Here is a 22,199-nt window from a genome sequence, read left to right as displayed (position 1 = left end):
ATTTGGTTTTTTTTTTTTTTTTTTAGAGTCCACATATGATTGAAATCACACAGTAACTGCCTTTCTCTGTCTGACTTATTCCAGTAAGCAAAATACCATAGGTCCGGCCATGCTGTTGCAAATGGCAACATTCTTTTTTGTTGCTGAGTAATATTCCGTTGCACATATTGTATATACACACTACATCTTTATCCATTCATCTATCTCTGGACACTTAGGTTGCGTCCATATCTTGGCTATTGTAAACAATGCTGCAATAAACATAGGGGTGAATGTATCTTTTCGAGTTAGTGTTTTCATTTTCTTTGGGTAAATACCCATGAGGACTCCTTTCTTGACAGTTTTAGGTTACTGCACCCATCCCATTTTTTCTAGTGACAATGATGAGTTATGGCACAACACTGGTATAGATATCTTCAGGAATACGACCATGTATTGGTCAACAGCTCTACAATGATGGTGAGTACATGAACAGATCTTCCATTGGAGACTAACAAACCCACACCATATCATTTGACGTACACTGTGAAGCTTAGGTCGGTCAATCTGCTTGTATTTGTGTGTTGTAAAAGTCGTCGGAGCTGAGAAATGCTTATGGAATTCAGCTCTTCATAATCAGCCCGCACGATCGTTTTCTGCCGCCATCAAGTTATGTGTTGTTAATGGAGGAATTTTACTGGTATAGAAGTTGAGTACCCTGTCACTTCGGCCACACGGCATGCAGCGTGTGCCAGAACTGGTCATGACAAAACATCAACTAGGCTGTCGCTGTTGTCATTGGTGGTGGTGGTGGTGGTAGCAGGGTGTGTGTGTGTGTGTGTGTGTGTGTGTGTGTGTGTGTGTGTGTGTATTTTGTGTGCGATGCTTGGGATTGGTTCTGAGAGGGGACCAATTGCAAAAGTGAATGTTAGCAAACACTGGTCATGGAACATAACCAGCCAAAGCCACTTACTCTCTCACGGCAAAAGGCCTAGAAGGTTTGAAGAATTTAAAACTCAGATGTATTTGCTCTAAGACTGATTCAAATAATATAAAATTTAGTAGCAAATTCTAAGTACATGGAGCTGTAAGCACACCTGTCATGCTATTCACCAGTATTTCTGGCACTCTGTCGGCATGTGTCTCAAATCAGTGTAAGGAATTTGTCAACCAGAATCTCAAAAGAATGACCTTGTAAAATACGTTGTCAATATTTCACTAATATCACTATGATGTGTTGTCAGTTGCTTATTTACTTGTCTGATTGCCCCATTACAACTCCTTGTAGGCAGAAATCATGCTTTATTTCTTTGTATGCTCAGGACCTAGGAGAATCCTTTTACAGGATGGGGGCTGAATAAAGGGCTAATGTTAAATGAGTGAATCAATGAATAGGAGTCACCGCTTTCTTACTTTATCACACTCAGCTTCAGAGTCGGTGGCCATGCATTCCGTCTCTACTCTGTGTTAATATACTGGATATTTTCTTATCCCTCCTGACCCACCTTCCAGCCCTCTCCGTCTTGCTCAATAGTCAGGAAGGCTGACCCATAACAACTGTGCCAATACACCAACTTGCCTTCCGACGTATGCTTGGGTTTGGCCAAACTGGATAGGGGGGATTGGAGGTTGAAAGGAACAGGAGAATGAGTCCTAGGACGCTATGGCTATCCCTCCAGTCAGTTGGCTGCCTTCCAGGGATAGCCATAGCTCTGGTGGGAGGTCCTTTTCATACAGGTACTCTGTCTGGACTTGGGTAACTACTCTCTTTCCTTGTCCCTCTCAGTCTTAGAGATTGGGAAAGGCTCTCAGCTGTTGATAGCCTAGAACATTGCACCATCTTTTCTTGGTTTCTCCACTCCCCATCTGCACCTTTATGAAAGATCCTTTTATTAAACTCTCTCCAATCTCCCCTTTGAGTGTGCTGCTTCCTGCTAGGAACTTGACAGTTACCATATGGCTGCTTGCATAACTCTTAAACAATTAATGTTACTCTTTACGCTTGCAAGGAAAATAGGACTACTCCCATTTCAAAGAATGGCTGTGACAGAAATACACTCTACCTAGAACTTGCATTATTTCCATTCACTCATTCATTCTTTGTTCATTTTGTTTCCCAGAAGCCACTGGGCATTTGTCTGTGGACACTGCAGCTGCTAGGTGTAATTCCTGTTAAAACAGAGTGGCACAACACAGCCTGGCTCAAAGTGAGTATCTCTTTTGGATAAAAGAGTAAACTAGTTTAAGGGAGTAAACTAGTTTTGCTGAGTGAGGGAAAAGAGCAGGAGGGGGAAATTTATAAAAGGAGGAATGCAGAATACTTTAGCTATTATAAAAAAACAATACTGGGGCACCTGGGTGGCTCAGTCGGTTAGGCATCCGACTTTGGCTCAGATCATGATCTCATAGTTCCTAAGTTCGAGCCCCGTGGTGGGCTCTGGGCTGACAGCTCGGAGCCTGGACCTGCTTCGGATTCTGTGTCTCCCTCTCTCCCGCTCTCTCTCTCTCTCTCTCAAAAATAAATAAAACATTAAACGAAGAAAGAACAGTACTGTTGGAGTTTTGCTCATTCTATTCGTTTGGGTGGAGAGAGACAGGCTTATGAGACCTTTACTATGGCTATGGAGGAAAGTCAATGAGCTTTAAATCGGGTTTTGTTACAGCACCCTTTAAAATGTAAAAGACTCTCTAATTTCATTCATTATATACGCCCTGTCAGCATTCTGAGGGTTGTCTGAGGGCCACAGTAGGTCAATGGTCACTCTCAGATCCCACCCTCCAAGGGCTGCTTCAGTTTCTCTACCAGGCTCAAGAGTTGAGTGAACTCTGAGGTACTTTCACGTGGAGATATTTGTAACTTGCCTCTCCAGTAGACCACCAGTGCGTTTGTATGTCTCCTTACGTAAGGCTACTTAAGACTCAGAGTTTCCAGAGAAGCATGAAAGAGAAAGAAGTAATATATCGTTGAAAGCCACACAGGTCTTAAGCTCTGCTTTTCTATGAGCTGTTTTATTATGCTTTTAACAAATGGGCATATGTATGATCTATTATGAATTAAGAAATAGTGTACATTACCAGAGGAAGGCAATATCAAATTATAGAATTTCAAAATCGGGTATGGCAGGAACTTGGGATTTTTTTCAGATGGTGTAAGTCTCCTTACTTAGTACATTTTAAACAGCATGGCCTCCATACTTCAGAGGCTTTCGTTTTAGAAAAGCATGGCAGGAGTCACTCTAATGTGATTATAAAGGGCCTGAAGGTTTGCTTTTAAAATTCAATACGTAGGTAGAAAGAAAGTGGTAACGTTTCCCCTTTGATTTCCAGTCACTATTTTTATAACACTGGCAGCCCTGAGACCCTGGAATGGAAATGGACCTGCTTCTGGATGTTATCTGAGCACCACCACACCAGCCCTTCGACTGGCTCTTTGCATCTGTGCCTTGATCTTTATTTCTGCATTCCCCCAACACATCATTTCTATATCCTCCAGACTTATTCTCAGCTTTCTTGACGTTAGGTGCACTTGTTCCGTCATTCAATAGATATTTATGGAGAACCTACTGTGTACCAGGCCCAGCCAAAGATCCTGCACTCAAAGAATCATGCGAAAGAGCCAAGAATTTGTAAACGCTGTGAAGGAAAAGTACAAGGGTAGGAGCATATAGCCAGGGAACCTTACATGATGTGTGGATTCAGAGAAGCTTTCCTAGGGGAATTATTGGAAAGGACTGTGATGGATAAGTGTGCTAATTAATTAAGTGAAGGGTACAGGAGAAGGCCTAGGGAGAGCTTATCAGATAGAAAGAATGGTATAGGCAGGGACTCAGAGACCATGTGGTGCTAGAATCAGGTACTGATGTATGTAGTGTTTGACTTAAAACCACTGGGCTCCAGGTAACTTATGCATAAGATCAGGGCTCAGATACCAAAGGGTCCAAGCTGGCTTCTTCTATGTCGTTCTTTGGTGTGGCGTCGCATCCCCCTATGGTTCACCACCCAGAACACATAAAGAGCAGATGTAAGACCGAAGTAAGCCACAGGGCAATGCTTGACCTCAAACTACGGAGAAGGAGGAGCCTACCGCCATGAGGCTGGTAGGCAGACAACTAGAAATATCTGGTAAGAACAGTAGCGGTCAGCATAGAGATGAACTTTCGTTTATCAGATACTGTGGTCCATGGAAAGAGCAAGTTACTGGTACCCTGCCTAAAACCAACCCATTTTCTGCCCTCTCATTGTCAACCAGCTGCCCCTATATAGGTGAATAGGTGTGGGTGGGGGCATTGTAGGGGAGTGATGGGGTGCAGAAGTGGAGATCAGCAGGTGTTCACTAACCACGACAATGATTTGGAAATGGAGACTAGGCAGAGCAAATAAAATACCATTTTCATTTCTTTGACTTTTTTTCCCACTTCCTGGAAGAAGGAAAAGAGTAATGTTGTCCTTAATGTTATTTTCCACACATCTGTTGAACATTTTATTGAAGCTATCTTTTTCTTTTATTTTAGAGGGACACAAGAAGAGAGAATCTTTTTTTTTAATGTTTATTTATTTTGAGAGAGAGAGAAAAGTGCACAAGTGAGCAGGAAGTGGGGAGGGACAGAAAGAGAGAGGAGAGAGAATCCCAAACGTGGGGCTCCATCTCATGAACCATGAGCCAAACTCAAGAGTCGGGTGTTCAACAGACTGAGCCATTCAGGCACCCTTATTGAATCTATCTTAATTGAGTTTTCAAGAAGTCCTTTGGATTCTTTGCTCCTTTGTATGTGTATTGTTCTGGTCTTGTTTTACAGATGAAATAGAGTCTCTTAGTTCTCTTTGGATATTAATCATGATGTTCTTTTTTCATGAGTTTATTTTACCACTTTGTTCCTCTCCCTTCTTTGTTTCTCCCTATTGTGTTTTGTTCTGGTTCTACCTTTCAGAGTAGAAGCTGTCCTTAATGTCTGGTCTTCCTTAGCTGTCAAATCATATTTAAAAGTGAGGCCCAAATGAACTAGACTGGGAAGCATAAGTGTAGTTTCGTGATCTGTGCATCTCACTATGAGATCATTTGTTTGGCTGGGGGAAATCTCCAAATGCCTGTATCTGCATTTTAGGGGTTCTTAACTTATTTTGTGCCATGGCAGTCTGGTGAAGCCTGTAGACCTTATTTCAGAATGTACTTAAATGCATGGAACCAATTATAGCAAAGTTTTAAAAATAAACCCGTGAAACAATAATGCGTGCTTTTTATTAATGCATCATATAATAAGCTTTAGAGTTCGATCTAATAACTGCTGAAGTAATGATGAATGAAAATATTATTTCAAGATATACGCGATGGATAATGTGATAAAAAAAATTACCGTGATTCCTACCGGTGACAAAGTGACGGGTACTGCGATTATTACAATGGTTTGTAACCTACATTCAAAAATGACAGAGATGCTAATTTTCAGGTTAGTGGAAACAAAAATGAATTTTTGTGCTCATGGACCCTATGGTTAAAAATCCTACTGTAAGTCTATACTTTTGAGTGGATCAATTTTCTTCCAGGAGGCAGTTCACCAATCTCCAACCTCAAGTATGTATGCCTGGCTGCAGGCCTTTCCAGAGCCATGCAGGGAACAAATCTCTCTTCAGTGGGAAGATTTTCCCATAATCCCTCTGATTTCAGCATAGTAACTCACCCTCCAACCTCAACTCTTCTTGCTGTCTCCAAATCCAGAGGCTATCTGATCAAACCTCTCTAAAAATAGATCCCAGGTTTTGTTTTGATGGAGCCAGGGTGGAGAGGGAAGATGGGAAGTCTGGCTTCTCTTTTAAAGATGTTCGGTTCAGAGGCACCTGGGTGTCTCCGTCGGTTGAGCATCCAATTTCGGCTCAGATCATGATCTCCCAGTTTGTGAGTTCGAGCCCCGCATTGGGCTTGCTGCTATCAGGGCAGAGCCCGCTTCAGATCTTCTGTACCCCCACCCCCGTCCCTTCCCCACTTGTGTTCTCTCTCTCTCTCAAAAATAAATAAATCTTTAAAAAAATGTTTAGTTCACACTCCAGATTTCAGCCCCATTTTTTGCACACCTGCGTTCCAAGCACTGGTTGTCTCCAGTCTGAGTATTTTCATAGTTTTATGCGAAAATGGCTTTCTGGCTTCCTGCCTCAACAGACTCAGATTGCTGCGTTCTCCAGTCTAAAGCAGCTACCGGTGGTTAAACTATTTCCCAGATTTCAAAATGTTACTTTTGTTGTCTGCTGTCTTCTTTTTGTCCTTGTGAATTTTTTTTCTCTTAATTCCTTTACTGTCATTGCTTTGTGAAGCTTTAGGAGGAAGTTCAGATAGACATTTGCATTCAGCCTATGCTGTTTAAACAGCGCTTTGATGCATTCATAAATTCATAAGTAGCATTTTATTGTGTCTGGGATTCACATCTTTTTTTCTGCTCATAGTAGCATATCTCCTTCTCTCTGATTTAATATAAAAGTGAGACAACAAGGTTGATATGCAATGCCACTTTAAGGAAGACATCTATTCTGTGTTTTAAGGAAATCATTTCTTAACGAACTTTTCTCAGACTCTCCCTAACTGCTTTTAGTGTCTCTGCTTAGGACACTACACTGAGTTTCGCAAAGTCAACATTCAGGGATGTGGGCAGTTTTTTCTTCTGGTACAATGGTAAACGTGGAGTAGCTCTTGTGGGTACAACCCTACCACAGGTAGCAAGTGAGTTATTCGTCAATATAAAACACATCTCCCTGAAGTCACTGGAGGGAAACGAAAAGCAGGCATAAATTGGAAGAGAGTCAAAACTTGGAAGAAGCGAATAGGAACTGGTGAGTTTCCTGTTGATCAGGATTTTTGCTAAAGGGCATGCGCTGGTCAGATTAAACAGATTCACTAAATCTTGGATAGACATCTTTGCAGTGTACCATTTTTAAGAATTAGAGGTCAGAATTTAGGACTGTCAAAGCAGATGGAAAATGAGGGAGGAAATCAGGGAAAGGAGAAACTCTGGGGAAAGGGGGAAGGGGAAATATCAAACCGTGCACGTAAATTCTGGAAGAAAAAATCAGGATGGCATCTGAACTATGCATGCATAAACTGTGAGCAGCCCTGAGGCTAAAAGAATTGAACAGATTTTAGCAGATACCCACTGCAGAAGTGACAAACATTAGGACTTGAGTCCTGTCATGTTAACTGCCTGATGAAACAAACAAACAATCAAATACTCAGGGAAATACCGGAATTTAATCTCTATCATGTATTTTTCACAACATCCAAGATACATCTCAAATTACTAGACACATAATCGAGAGGAAAGGCAACTGAGATGACCCAGACGCCAGAATTAGAGCACAAAAAATTTAATTTAGCTGTTATGAGTATGCTCAAGGATATAAAAGAAAATATATTTGTGATGAATGGATAAACAGGATATCTCAACAGCGAGATAGTAACCATAAGAAAAGAATCAAACGGAAATTCTGGAAGTGAAAAATACAGTATCTGAGACAAAAACGTCATTGGATAGGCTGGACAACCATGTTGGAAATAAAAGAGTCAGTGATTGAAGATCACTCCACTGAAATTATCCAGTGTGGAGAACAAAGAGGAAAAAAATGATAGGAAAAAACCTGAGTCTCAGTGATTAGTTCACTGTATCAAAACAGCAACTACATATGGAGTTTTAGAAAAAGATGAGAGAGAGAATTGGGTAACCCAACATTTGAAGAAAGAATGGACAAAAGTTTCCCAAATTTTATAGATTCAAAAACCTCAGAGAACTCTATGTGGTATAAATAGAAAAAAAGCAAACAAACGAACACAAGAGTTGGAAGGGTGACAGTTATTAAACAAATGAAAACAAAAAATAAAGAAAATCTTAAAAGTTTCCAGAAGAAAAAGGGACACATAACATATACAGGGCAAAAATACAAGTTACCAATGACTTCTCTCAGCAGAAACACTGGAGGCCAAAATATAGTTGAATGACACCTTTAAAGTGTCAAATAAAAACAACAAATTGTCAACCCAGCATTCTCCATGGAACAGAAATAACTTTTAGGAATAAAGGTGAAATAAAGGCAGTTTCAGATTAACAAAAACAAAGGTAATTCTCCAGCAGACTTTGCGTTCAAGAAAAGCTAAAGTAAGTTCTTCAAGCGCAAGGGAAATGATTCCAGATAAAAATTCAGATTTTAATTAAAAAATATTTATGACCATTTAAGGTAAAAATACTAGTATGCATAGCTTGTGTAATAAACATGAGAACTATAACATAAATTACAGGGTGTAAAAAAACCTATAAGATTGCACTAAAAAAAACCAAAAAGATTGCAAAGTTACATTTTATGTTATTAACTTCCAACAGACTGAAAAATCAAGGACGTTTGTTGTACTTTGTAGATCACCACTAAAATAATAATACAAAGAGGTAAGCAAAACAGCCACTTGATAATTAAAATGAAATTTTAAAAGCAATTTCAATGAACTCAAAATGATAGGAGAAGAGGGACAGAGGAACACAAAACAAATGGGAAAAACAGAAAACAAATAGTAACCACGTTGACCTAATCCAGCCACATCAAAAGTTACATTAATTACAAATTAAATACTCCAATGAAAAGGCAGGAATTGTCAGAATTGGTTGGTTAAAAGGCACTATATGCTGTCTGCCTGGAAGTTACTTTAAATAAAAAAATTCAGTTAGATGTACTCTGAATTCAAAGACTTACTTAAAGGGGCGCCTGGGTGGCTCAATACGTTAGGTGTCCCAACTCTTGATTTTGGCTCAGGTCATGATCTCATGGTTCCTGAGTTCAAGCCTTGCAATGGGCTCCCCACTGACAGTGGGGGAGCCTGGTTGGGATTCCCTCTCTCTTTCTCTCAAAAATAAATAAACTTGGAATAAAACTTTCTTAAAGACAGGGAAGAAAACATATAAATACATAAATACTTTCATAATGCTAAAATAAAAATTGAACAGAAGACTTAATATTCAGAAATGCCTTTGCACTTAGAAACAAAAAGTTTCAAAATTCACAGGGCAAAAATTAGTAGAATTAAAGGGAGGAATAGAAAAATTCACAATTTTGGTTGGACTTTTAACAACTTCTCTCAGCAGTTAATAGAACAACTATGTAAGAAGTCAGGAAGAATACAGATCGCCTGAACAGGACTATCAACAACCTTGAATAATTGACATTTATAGAACACTGCACCTAACAAGTGTAGTATACAGCCTTCTTTTCAAGTGCACAGGGGCCATTCACTAAAGCCACATGTTGGACCAGACACAAATCTTTTCTAAAAAAAAAATTTTAACCTTTATTGTTGAGAGATAGAGAGAGTGCATGAACATGAGGAGGGGAGAGTCAGAGAGAGAGGGAGACACAGAATCCGAAGCAGGCTCCGGGCTCTGAGCTGTCAGCACAGAGCCGGACGTGGGACTTGAACTCACAAACCGCGAGATCATGACCTGAGCCGAAGTCGGATGCTCAACCGACTGAGCCACCCAAGCGCCCCCACAAATCTTAACAGAGTTTAAAATTTGAAATATTCCAGAGTATGTTCTCCAACCAAAAGAGAACTAAATTAGAAATCAATAATAAAATGATATTAAGTAAGAAAACTTACAAATATCCGGAATTCAAGAAACACACTTCCAAGTAACTGACGAATCAAAAAAACAAGTCATCAAGGAAATTAGAGTACACTTTCATGTCAATGATCATGAAAGTTCATCATAACATTTGTGGGATGTAACTCTATGATGCTTGGAGAGACACTAATACCTTTAAATGGCTATATTAGAAAAGAAGTTATAACATCAGTGATCTAAGCTTCCAACTTAAGAAGCTAGAAAAAGAAGATCAGTGCAAACATAAAATAAATACGAGGAAATAACTAAGACCAGAAATCAGTGAGTGAGAAAACAACAGAGAACATTAACAAAGCCCAAAGGTAAAAACCAAGGAATGAAGGGCTACATGGAATCTGGGCAAGGGGACTTAAGTCCTCTTTGGCCGAGAGGGCATGTCTGAGAGCCAGGCCACTCTGTTCTTTACATCCCTGGCCACTCTGCCCAAGAAAAGGAAGCTGCCCACTGCCTCAGGTTTCTCCAAGACTTTCCACAGGGCTCCTTCCAGGAACTAAGCCCACGAGGGCAGGGACTGTGTGGATCCCAGGACCTGGCAGATGTGACTGCTCAAAAAATAGTTGCTGAAAGATCACCCTTGCAAACCCATCCTCAAAAAAACTTTTTTCTTTGCAAATATCAATAAGATTGAAAAACTCCTAGATAAGACAGGCTAATTTAAAAAAGAAAGAGAACAAGAATACAAATTAGCAATACTTAGAATAAAAGAAGGTTTGGGGCGCCCGGGTGGCTCAGTCGGTTAAGCGTCCGACTTTGGCTCAGGTCACGATCTCACGGTCCGTGAGTTCGAGCCCCGCGTCGGGCTCTGGGCTGATGGCTCAGAGCCTGGAGCCTGTTTCCGATTCTGTGTCTCCCTCTCTCTCTGCCCCTCTCCCGTTCATGCTCTGTCTCTCTCTGTCTCAAAAATAAATAAAAACATTAAAAAAAAAATTAAAAAAAAAAAGAATAAAAGAAGGTTTATCACTAAAAATCCTACAGATAGTAAAGGATAGTAAGGGAATATTATGAACTCAATAAAATTAAATTTGAAGATTCAGGTGAAAAGAATTTTTTAAAATATATAAATGGAAATGGAAAATTTAAATAGCCTCATGAATATTAAAAATTAAAATTAAAGTCATTATTAAAAATATTCCCCCAAATAGAACTGTGGACTCAGATGGCTTCACTGATAAAATTCCATCCAGCCTTTAAGGAAGAAATAAATCAATCTCACAAAATTCTTTCAGCAAATAGAGATGGAAAGAACACATCCTCAGCTGTTATATGAGGTTGGTATAACCCTGAGCACACAACAAGACTTTACAAGGCAATAAAATTACAGACCAATTTCCCTCATGAGCATAGATGCAAAAATTCATGACAAAGTCTTTACCAAATTAAAGCCAGAAACATATAAAAAGATTTTCTTAAAAAATCATGACTAAGTAGGGATACTCCCGGGAATGTTAGGGTGGTTTAAAATTTGAAAAACGATATAATTCCCATTACAAGAAAGCTAAGCATACAATCATTTCAGGAGAGGCAAAAAAGTATTTGATGAAATTGAACCCACAATCATGAGGAACAGAAGAGAATTTCCTCAATCTGACAAAGAAGATCAATGAAAAAAAAATTCAGTTGTCATACTTAATGAATGTTGCTTCTTCCTAAGTTCTGGAGCAAGGCAAAGATATTCAATATTTCTAGGGCAATGAAGTAAGAAAAAAAAAGCATACACATAAAGGAAGAAGTATAACTCGGTTTGCAGATAATTTTTTACATGGAAAATCCAAACTACCGTACAAAGTGAGGTATTGGTGAATTTAGTAGGGTGGTTGACAGGGTTTATATACAAACCCTAATTATATTTTTATATTCTGCCAGCCAACAGAAAACAAATTTACAAACAATTCCGTGTATTCAAGTGTTAAGAAACAAGTTACTACGTAGGGGTAAATTTAACAAAGGCAAGGACTGAATCATGTTTACCTGTATTTCCACAGTGATTAGCAGAGTTCCTGGCAAACGGAATTTTTTAAATAAAATGTACAATATAAAAATAACACATTTAACGCATAAATATATAAAATGTAATATTTATTAAATGTGCGCTATAACAGAGATTTAATTAATGTCTTAGGATGTTAGAAATTGTTTTCTCCCTCATCTATCTGTCATGGAATAAGTGTACCAGACAACAAAAGATAGCATCATACGGGGGGGCTACACTCCTTCCTTCCCCACTTGGACCTGAACCACTTTTGCGTTCCAGCTAGAGTATATGTACTGAAATTGTACTTATCACCTCTGCCCATGTACCATTGGCTGTAGGTTAGTCACATGGTCACACCCAGCTGCAAGGAAGACTGGGAAATGTGTTTATCCTGGGCACATATTGTGCTCTGTGAAAATTACATTACTACGGAAAAAGAGAGTGGATACTTGAAGACAATTAATGGTTTCTGGCACACCAATCCTACCCTGGCAGGTACAGTCAACAATGACTTTAATTTTAATATTTTATTGTTCTTCCAGCTACAATACTTTGAAATCATCATTGAGTTTAGAGTTCATTTCTATAAACTCACTCCCTAGAATACAGAGCAAGTTCTATTCAGCTGCTGTATTTGTTTAATCGAATTATATGCAAATTATCCCTTTTAATCATTAACACCCTAAAATATGTACTTCTGAGACCCACTGTAAATGCAGAACACTTAGAAAACTGAACACCTACACTGACCAGGATTTATGAATTACGGGCTAAAACAGAAGTCACAGAATAAGATTTATGCCTGATCAAATTATAGATTTTAGCATACCGACTCATAAATCAGTCCCTAGAATCTCAAGGGCAATGAAAGGATTTATAAATCAAAACTTATTTAGGATTTATTAGCTGAATGTTTATCATAAGAATGCAATGTTTATAAATCTTGTCTGACTTACACAACTAAATTTATAAGCTCTTTGTAGTCAGGGTCCAGCTCTGATGACACTTGTGAGGGGTATAGATTGTGATGTATACTGGTGATACTTAGGTTACATTGATTAATGACAGGATCAGAAGGAAAGATAATTTTATTAAATTTGCTTAACATTTAAATGGGTTTTAAAGGTTAACTTTGTAATTAAAACACAGCATCTATTTATATATTTTTACTATTATAGACAGATGGGTTCAAATATTTAGAGAATAAAATAAATTATAATTTGAGTATAAAATGACACCAAAAGAACAATTTAGCTAAATGGCAAAACCATTTCAGAACAGGTTAAATGTTCCAGAAAACATTAATACGACATTTCTGTACTATGAATTCTGGTCTGTATTTAATTCCTAATTTGGAAAACAATTCTATGTTAAAATTTTAAATTTTATTACAAATACAAGATATTTGCACTATTTCAACATACGTTACTTTTAAAGTTCTGTTTTCTCATTTATCACATTCTTTCAGGGTCTCCAGATCTGCCTCCCACCTGGTGAAATGGTATTCTTTAATCTAGCTGACTTCCTCATTTGGTTTTATTTCTCTGCTCAAATATCACATCTCTAGGGCCCACCCACATCGCTCTCAAGTTAAACTTATTTATTTATTTATTGAAATAAATATTTATATAATTTAGAAATTATATATACATTTATTTATTGAAAGATACTAAGAAGCAACTAGAAGGTGGGGGTGTCTGGGTGGCTCAGTCGGTTAAGCGTCCAACTTCAGCTCAGGTCATGATCTCGCGGTTCGTGAGTTTGAGCCCCGCGTTGGGCTCTGTGCTGCCAGCTCGGAGCCTGGAGCTGCTTGGGATTCTGTGTCTCCTTCTCTCTCTCAGCCCCTCCCCCGCTCATGCTCTATCTCTCTCTGTGTCTCTCAATAATAAACACACGTTAAAATTTTTTTTTACAAAGAAGCAACCAGAAGGTTAATTCCCAAATAGCAAAGTGAGTGAGTGATTACACATGCAAACAGTTCTATGGTGAAGTTTCTACCTCCTGGTTAACTCGGTACTCCTAACAAAGTGAAAGATGGTTCACCTCATTCACTTTTCAATAATGAAAGCTTAAACAGATACTTTAAAATAATTTGAATAAATGTTGACATTAGGTGTTTTCTTAGATGGACATGGGATGGACCTTGCTACCTTTAGATATTAGAGATTTCCGAAACAAAATAAAGCTGGAAGAAATTGTAACTATTAAAACAGAACGCAATTTCAGTAAATATATGAATAAAACTATGATCTGCTTAGTCTTTTTTTAAATGTTTATTTATTTTGAGGGGGGGGAGGGGCAGAGAGACAGGGAGACAGAATTGGAAGCAGGCTCCAGGCTCTGAGCTGTGAGCAGCACAAATCCTGACGCTGGGTTTGAACTCATGAACTGCAAGATCATGACCTGAGCCAAAGTCAGACGCTTAACCAACTAAGCCACCCAGGCACCCTTGCTTAGTTTTTAACTTAAGAAAAAGTTAGGATAATATTTCTATGTGCTTTAAGTCTCTTGATTTTTCTTAAAATGTGGTTTTAAAAATACAGTATAAAAAATTTTTTTATTTTTTTATTTTTTTTTTTTAATTTTTTTTTCAACGTTTTTTATTTATTTTTGGGACAGAGAGAGACAGAGCATGAACGGGGGAGGGGCAGAGAGAGAGGGAGACACAGAATCGGAAACAGGCTCCAGGCTCCGAGCCATCAGCCCAGAGCCTGACGCGGGGCTCGAACTCACGGACCGCGAGATCGTGACCTGGCTGAAGTCGGACGCTTAACCGACTGCGCCACCCAGGCGCCCCCAGTATAAAAATTTATAAATAAAACATAAATACAAAATGACTTTAGGAAATCACTTCCTATTATCGAACAGGTTTGGTTCAATATATCCCCCTCCCCTCATCCCAAGGTCCAATAATTGCATTGATAACAATAATAATAATTAATAATGGTAATAATATAACAGCAACTGATGTTTCTGCTAGAACATGATGTATGTAGTCCTGGGTTATGAAAAGTTCTACAATATCATGAATTAAAAATTAAAAGTAATAGGACTACAGAGTATAGACAGGTCAGTTAATCAAAAACCAGCGGTAGGTAGATCAGCGTTTCCTGGAGTCTGAAGCTTGCAGACTTTTGAGGACCCTTTATTTTCTTTTCTTTTTTTTTTTTTTTTAATTTTTTTTCAACGTTTTTTATTTATTTTGGGGACAGAGAGAGACAGAGCACAAATGGGGGAGGGGCAGAGAGAGAGGGAGACACAGAATCAGAAACAGGCTCCAGGCTCCAAGCCATCAGCCCAGAGCCTGACGCGGGGCTCGAACTCACGGACCGCGAGATGGTGACCTGGCTGAAGTTGGACGCTTAACCGACTGCGTCACCCAGGCGCCCCGAGGACCCTTTATTTTAAAGAAGATACAGTTGATTAACTGACTGACACAACTCAGCAGAACAAATTCCTTTGTGTTTTACTACATTTTGTGGCTGCAAATTCTTTGAGCTCCTTTTCATGTAACAGTAACTCATAATATCTTTTCCTAGACAGAGAAGAGAAAGATAATGCAGTCTTTCCTCTAACATGATGGATGGGGCTGTTTGATCATTTGGGGGAAGCGTTCCTATACAGAAATGGCTAACAGTTACAGCTATATATGGAAGTGACTATAAACCACATAAATATATACTAAACTTAGAAAAAATATATCCTACAATTCCCGTTACCTCCCAGCTGGTCCCTAAAACGGTACAGCCATTCCAAAGCCCCTGAGGGAGAAGTAATTGAAGTGGAAAGATTGTGGTCTTAAAAGAAACAGTCAAAATATCCTACTTTACAAGTGCTACAAAAATGCACTCCCTTCGATGCAATGAAGGGGCCCATGCAAAAAATAAGAAAGAAAGCTTCATTAGGGCCACCATAGATTCTACTGAGCTCAGACTGAGTATTCCAGCAACAATAATGGATGCTCAGGAAATAACTTGCCCAGCTCAGGCAGGAAGCTCACTGTGGCCGGAGGCTGCCTCAGAGGATATTAAAAAGGCACAGGGGCGCCTGGGTGGCTCAGTCGGTTGAGCATCCGACTTCGACTCAGGTTATGATCTTGTGGTTCGTGGGTTCAAGCCCCGCGTGGGGCTCTGTGCTGGCAGCTCGGAGCCTGGAGCCTGTTTCGGATTCTGTGTCTGCCCCTCCCCCACTCAGGCTCTATCTCTGTCTCAGAAATAAATAAACCTTAAAATAAATAAATAAATAAATAAATAGGCACAAAAACCATCAGGTGGAAATGTCAGCTCCCCAGCACTGAGGCAATGCAGATGGAAGCGTAATCTACCAAAAGTCAAGAGCTGAGCAAGGCTGAGAGTACATTTTTCTAGATGGGGAACCCCAGGTGCAAAGACTCATTTTTATTTTTCTTACAATGGAGCAAGAGAAGGTCTCCCACGTGCAGCATTTAAGCTAAGGGTCTTGGCCTTTCCTGGTGAAGACTGTATTTATATTCCTGCGTTTTTGATTCTCTTTGCCAAGGAAAAAATGTTTGAACCAGCACAGTTTCTGTGTCACACTCATGCCATTACCTGCTTTGCCCAACATGGAGCATATAACTGATAATGATGGAGAAGAAGAGATAGTAGCCAAAAATTATTGAGCACTAGCTCTTGTTCTAAGTGGCCCATAAGTTCAAACTAATCTATTCTTCGTAGCCACCCATGGGACAGATTCTAATATTATCCCCATTTTACAATCCGTTACTGTTGGTAACGGTAAAAGCTCTGTAAGTATGACTGCTGTGGGCTTACCAAGAAGTCATTGGTCATTCCTTCTATTCAATTACTTTGATCAAACCTAAGTAAAGCTTTATAGCCTTTTATTTTCAATATAAATACTCCTGAAAACACTTACCATAGTTATTTGAACTGTCTTTATTAAGTCTGCATAAAGGCAAAGAAGTTACGGTTCATTATATGACAATTCGATTCTATTTCTTAATTTGAAAACTAAACAGGATAGTAGAGTCCAAAATGAAATGTACTTTGGTATAGTTAACTTAGACTAGTGTAGCCCAAGGGCTATTTGTTGGTTAATAAAAATATAGATTTCTGGCTCCCATTTTGGACCTACTGAACCTGAATTTCTACATTAGGTCCTAGGAAAAATGTAGTTTTAACAAGCACTCTCAGGTGATTCTGATGCATACTGAAGTTTAGGAACCTCTAATTTAAACTAATGTAGGGGCGCCCGAGCGGCTCAGTCAGTTAGGGGACTAACTTCGGCTCAGGTCATGACTTCAGCTCAGGTTTGTGGACTGGAGCCCTGTGTCGGGCTCTGTGCGGACAGCTCAGAGCCTGGAGCCTGCTTTGGATTCTGTGTGTGCCTCTCTCTACTCCTCCCCTGCTCATGCTCTGTCTCCCTCTGTCTCTCAAAAACAAATAAATGTTAAAAAATTAAAAATAAATAAACTAATGTAAATGCTGTGAAATCTCTACTTTCCTATGAACAGACATAATTAATGTCTGGTGTTTACAACTGCAAGACATTTAAAAGCTTGGGTGTGATTTAAGAAATGGATAAATACGTTTTTGTTTCTTGTATGCTAATATAGCCTTAAAAGCGTTATTTGAAATAAATGACGCAGCACGGGGGAAAAAAAAAAACCTACAAAGTTGTGCAGGTCTTTAAATCATACTATCGATTAATGGAAACACCTGGGGGTTAGTCTTCCTAATAGCATAATCTGAAAAGTAGAACAGATTTTACTGGCTTTGGATAAATCATTTCAGGATAAGCTCTTTTCCCTCATGAACTACTTTCTTCCTGCACCAGGAAAGGAATGAATTTTTGGGTCTTGCAGTTCCTGGTGAGTTCTCCTTTCTCATAAATATTTAGATTAGAAGAGAAAAGCCAAGATCATTCTTTTAAATAGTTTAATGAATTTTTTTTTTTAAATGTACGAACATAGTTGGGAAAGCCTGCCACTGATTAGATTCTTGGTTTTAATATTCTATTCTTTCTCTTTCCGAAATTCTCTTTTACATTTCATGAAGTAATGTATTTCTCTTAATAAGCCTAAGTTGAAATTCATTATTGTAGTCACTTTTACCACAAAATTCATTTATCGATTCTCTTCATTTTCTGTTGCTTGTGTCTTTATCTTCCTTTCACGTCATCTGCAGGGCACTCTGTCTATCTGGTACTTTTTTTTCCCCCTTTAATGTTTATTTATTTTTGAGAGAGAGAGAGAGACACATACACACAGAACGTGAGCAGGGGAAGAGCCGAGAGAGAGGGAGACATAGAATGTGAAACAGGCTCCAGGCTCTGAACTGTCAGCACAGAGCCTGATGTGGGGCTTGAACTCACGAACCGTGAGATCATGACCTGAAGTCGGATGCTTAACTGACTGAGCCACCCAGGCGCCCCTGCATCTGGTACCATTAAATTAATATCTCTGCCATCACTGCGACGGGTTTTTGGTGTACCACACGTGTGGGCCACCTCCTTAAATATCTCATTTCCTAGTTGAGGTGATTACACATAAAAATGCCAGGAATTGCCAAGTTTTAGGTTGGTTTAGAATTAGAATACAGTAAATCTAAGCTTCCCTGGTATTATCTACAATTCGCTGACATGACTCATAATTAAAAAGAAAAAAGATGAACAAAGGGAAAATGCAAATAATTTCATCTAACCCTGTATGTACGTCAAGAGACACACACTGCTCTCTCCTAAGATGCGCTTCAGCAACAAATAATGAGTCTGTTTGCTGTTTACGGAAACCAAACATGTTTCTCTTTTTGATGGTTATGTCTTCTTGATCGATGGACCCTTTTCTCACTGTGCAATATCACTTTTTGTCTCTGGTAATACTTTCTGCTCTGGACTTTACTTTGTCTCACACTCATGTAGCCACACTAGCTTTCTTTTGGTTCAAGTTTGCACGGTCTGTATTTTCTCTATCCTTTTACTTTTTTTTTTTCTTTTCATGGCTTGATAGCTCATTTCCCAACCCTCCCCTGCTGTATTAAGAGGTAATTAATTTAAAAATTGCGTAGATTTAAGGTATACAACCTGGTTATTCAATATTTTCATATATTGTAAACTAATCACGACAATCAAGGTAATCAACATATCCCTCATCTCACAGTTACCTTTTTCTTTTGTGTGTGTGTTGAGAAAAATGTAAGATCTATGCCTTTAGCAATCACACAATAGAGTATTGCTAACTATAGTCACATGGTTACACAGCAGACCTCCAGGACTTAATTCATCTTGTATGCCTGAAACTTTGTACCCCTGGACCAACATCTCCCCATTTTCCCTCCTCCCATTCTTTTAAGCTACCTATATCATTGTAGTTGAAGTATCAGGTAGACAGGACAAATTTCTGTCAGTTAAAAAAAAAATCCATTCTCTGTCCTTTAGTTGATGTGTTTTGACCACCCATGTAATTACTGATACGTTGGGTCTATCATGTATTATTTACGTTCTGTTTGTTTTCTTTGTTTTTCATTCCAATTCCCCTTTTCTCCTGCCTTCTTTTAACTGTATTACGCTATAGGTTTTTGCTTTGGTTCTTTTTTTTTTTTTTTTTTTTTTTTTTTGCTTTTTGTTTATTTTTAAATTATTTTTATTTACTTTTTTTAGTGGATGCTCTCAGGATTGCAGAACACATACTTTTCATCATCGCTGAGAATCACTTTTATACTTTAGCTGGAAGGCGGAACCTCACTGTCTTACAGATCCCTTAATCTCTCCGCGTTACGCTATGGTTGTGTTATGCATAGCATTTCCCTCCACTGAAAACACAAACCTACAATGTATATGTTTCTGCATCCAACAGTCTAACATCTTTTAAAGGACTCAAAAGGGGGAAATTACGCTATTATATTTACCCAAATACATGCCAATTTTGTACTCTTCTTTCCTTTCTGATATTGCAAATTTCCTTCCGGCATCATTTGCCTTCTTTCTGAAGAAGTTCCTTTAGCAACCCTTTTGGATCAGGTCTGACTGCTAAATATTTTCTTAGTTTTTCTAAACCCTGCAAATGTCTCGGGGCACCTGGGTGGCTCAGTTGGTTAAGTGTTGAACTTCAGCTCGGGTCATGATCTCACTGTTCGTGGATTTGAGCCCCTCATCCGGCTCTGTGCTGACAGCTCAAAGCCTGGAGCCTGCTTCGGATTCTGTGTCTCCCTCTCTCTCTGCACCGCCCCCCCCCACGCCCCAATCGTTCTTAAAATAAGTAAATAGACTTTAAAAAATCTGAAAATATCTTTATTTCACTTTTATTCCAGAAGGATATTTTTGCTAGTTATAGAAGTGTGGACTCATCTTTCTGTTCTTTCATCACATAAATCACATCACAAAATGTTGACACTTTGTCCTCCATGGTTTCTGATGACAAATGTGGACTCCTTCAAATCGTAGCTCTTCAGGAGGTAATTTGTTGCTTATTTTTTAGCTGCTTTCAAGATCTTATTTTCTCTAGTTCTTAGTAGTTTGATTAGGATGTGTCTGGTATGGATTTCTTTAAGTTTAGCCTCTTGGGAGTTTATTGAATTTTCTTGAATATGTGGTTTCTCCCACTTGGGAAGTGTTAAGCATCGTGGTCCTCTTCTCTTGGACTCTGTGACATCAACGCTAGACTTTTCCCTGAGACCCTGTTCTTTTCTTCTTCTTCAATATTTTTTCTCTCTGTTGCTCAGATTGAGTAATTTCTACTACTCTGTCCCCAAGTTCACGTATGCTTTACTCTGCTACTGAGCCCATCCGGTGAATCTTTTAAACCTTAGCTCCTGAATTTTTTTTGTTCTGAAATTACCATTTGGTTCCTCAGGTTTCCCATTCCTTCTTTTTTCTGTTTCAGTCTTCTCATGAATTTCAAATAGGGTTTGTCCTTACTTTTTGGGTCCTATTCCTCATAGCTGCTTTAGAGGCTCTGTCAGAGAATTCCAACCTGTCTGTTGCTTGAGGACTGTTTGCCTTTTGAGTTAAGATTCCTTGTTTGTTTGATTGTTTGTTTGTATGCTGGGTGCTTCTGAATTATATCCTGGACTTTGAGTCTTATGCTATGAGGATTTTGGTGTGACATGTATGGAGAATTCTGAGATTTTTGTTTCAGCAGGCGACCAACCAGTTTCAATTCAGACCACAAGCTTCAGTCAGACTGCTGGTTGTGGTTTTAATGTGAGTTCCATTTCCAGAGCCTTTGCAGTCAGGTTTGGATCTAGTTGCTAGTTGCCTAGCCTGTCTGTGTTCAGCTCTCAAGTTCTGTGGATACCATTTAGGGTTGGATCCATGCATTAAAAAAAAAAAAAAAAAATGAAACGCTGCACAAATTTGCATGCCATCCTCACTCAGGGCCTTGCCAATCTCCGTTTTAGTACGTGTGCAGCCAAAGCGAGCACAAAGATCTCACCGGTACTTTCTGGTTCCCTGGGACAACACTTGCAGTTCTCTGGTCAAAAAAATGGGCTTTATTTACTTTGCTCTCTGCGCGTTTCTACAAATGGGCTCATAGCCGGGGTGGACCCCAGGAGGACAAAGACAGAAGAAAAGCAGTGGGGATTTGCCCCATCGTCCTGGTATAACATCACTCTGATCAGAAAGGAAGATTCCCCTTTCTTGGAATGTTAGGCTCCTGCTGCTGCCATTACCCCTGGCCCTGCTGCAGCAACCAAAGGATCACTTGGGAGCTACGCAAGAGAGCAGAGCAAAGAAAAAATATCGGGGTATTTTCCCCCACGGTCTTCCGGCACGCGGAGTCCTCGGTTACTTAGCTGGAGAGATTCTGCTGTATCTACTTGACTGTCCGTGTAAGCTACCTCTGTGTTTTGGGCTACGTTTAGTCCAGAGTGGAGTAAACAGAGGGGGAAAAAACAACTGGTAAACTCATGGCTAGTTAGGCAGTACTTTGAATTCTGGTCTTGTTCCCCAATCTGTTTGCTACTGTTTACTTTCCATACACCTGAAAGGGCTTTTCCTGCATCCCACCCCAATTCTATAGCTGCATTCAGCGGGAGGCAGAGAGTGGAGCACACTTTCTGTGTCTCCCCCAGAACTGGAGCCAATCCTTGCCATGAAAGGTAGTGAGATGAAACGATTGTACCACAAACGCGAAACGAAATATATAGCATGTGCAATAAGCTGGCTGTTTCAAGCCAACAAACTGAGTACACAGGAATTCATTTTAGGACTGATAGACCTCAGCTGATCCTTGCCATGATCAATGACTTTTTACTCAGCATACCATCTGGCATTTACTCGTTACCACCTAAAATATTTTCAATCTGGCGATGTGGCAAATGTAGGTTATGTACAATATCATCAGAGGCAAGTCATTGCCTTTTTAATTTTTGTCTTTTACGCACTAACTTACTGCTGATTAAGACATTTTTTAAAAAGCCTAATCAGGGCATTTCTAAGCTTTTACATGCAAAGGCACACTCAGATCTATAGAGTACTGTGATCACTGTTGAAATGGTCAGCTGTTAATGTCTATCTATTTTTGAGAGACAGAGAGAGACAGAGAGAGGGAGAGTGAACAAGCTGGGGAGGGGTAGAGAGAGAGACACACACAGACACACACACAGAATCTCAAGCAGGCTCCAGGC

At 39.3% G+C, this 22,199-nt stretch overlaps 2 protein-coding genes across 2 annotated transcripts in view; one reads left to right on the top strand and one right to left on the bottom strand.

The window, feature by feature from the left end:
* CYYR1 (cysteine and tyrosine rich 1) overlaps positions 1–22,199 on the bottom strand; it is a 111,610-nt gene that overhangs the window by 70,140 nt on the left and 19,271 nt on the right. The gene's annotated exons all lie outside the window — the stretch shown is intronic.
* Positions 1–22,199, top strand: part of LOC145712433 (uncharacterized) — a 450,501-nt gene that overhangs the window by 417,186 nt on the left and 11,116 nt on the right. The window contains exon 9 of the mRNA XM_081790145.1: positions 376–459. The gene's annotated coding sequence lies outside the window, so the exon portion shown is untranslated. The remainder of the gene's footprint in view (positions 1–375; positions 460–22,199) is intronic.

The sequence above is a fragment of the Panthera onca genome, chromosome C2 (genome assembly GCF_046562875.1).
Source record: "Panthera onca isolate mPanOnc1 chromosome C2, mPanOnc1 haplotype 2, whole genome shotgun sequence".
Classification (NCBI taxonomy): Eukaryota; Metazoa; Chordata; class Mammalia; order Carnivora; family Felidae; genus Panthera; species Panthera onca.
This window is presented reverse-complemented; position numbering and strand designations above follow the sequence as displayed.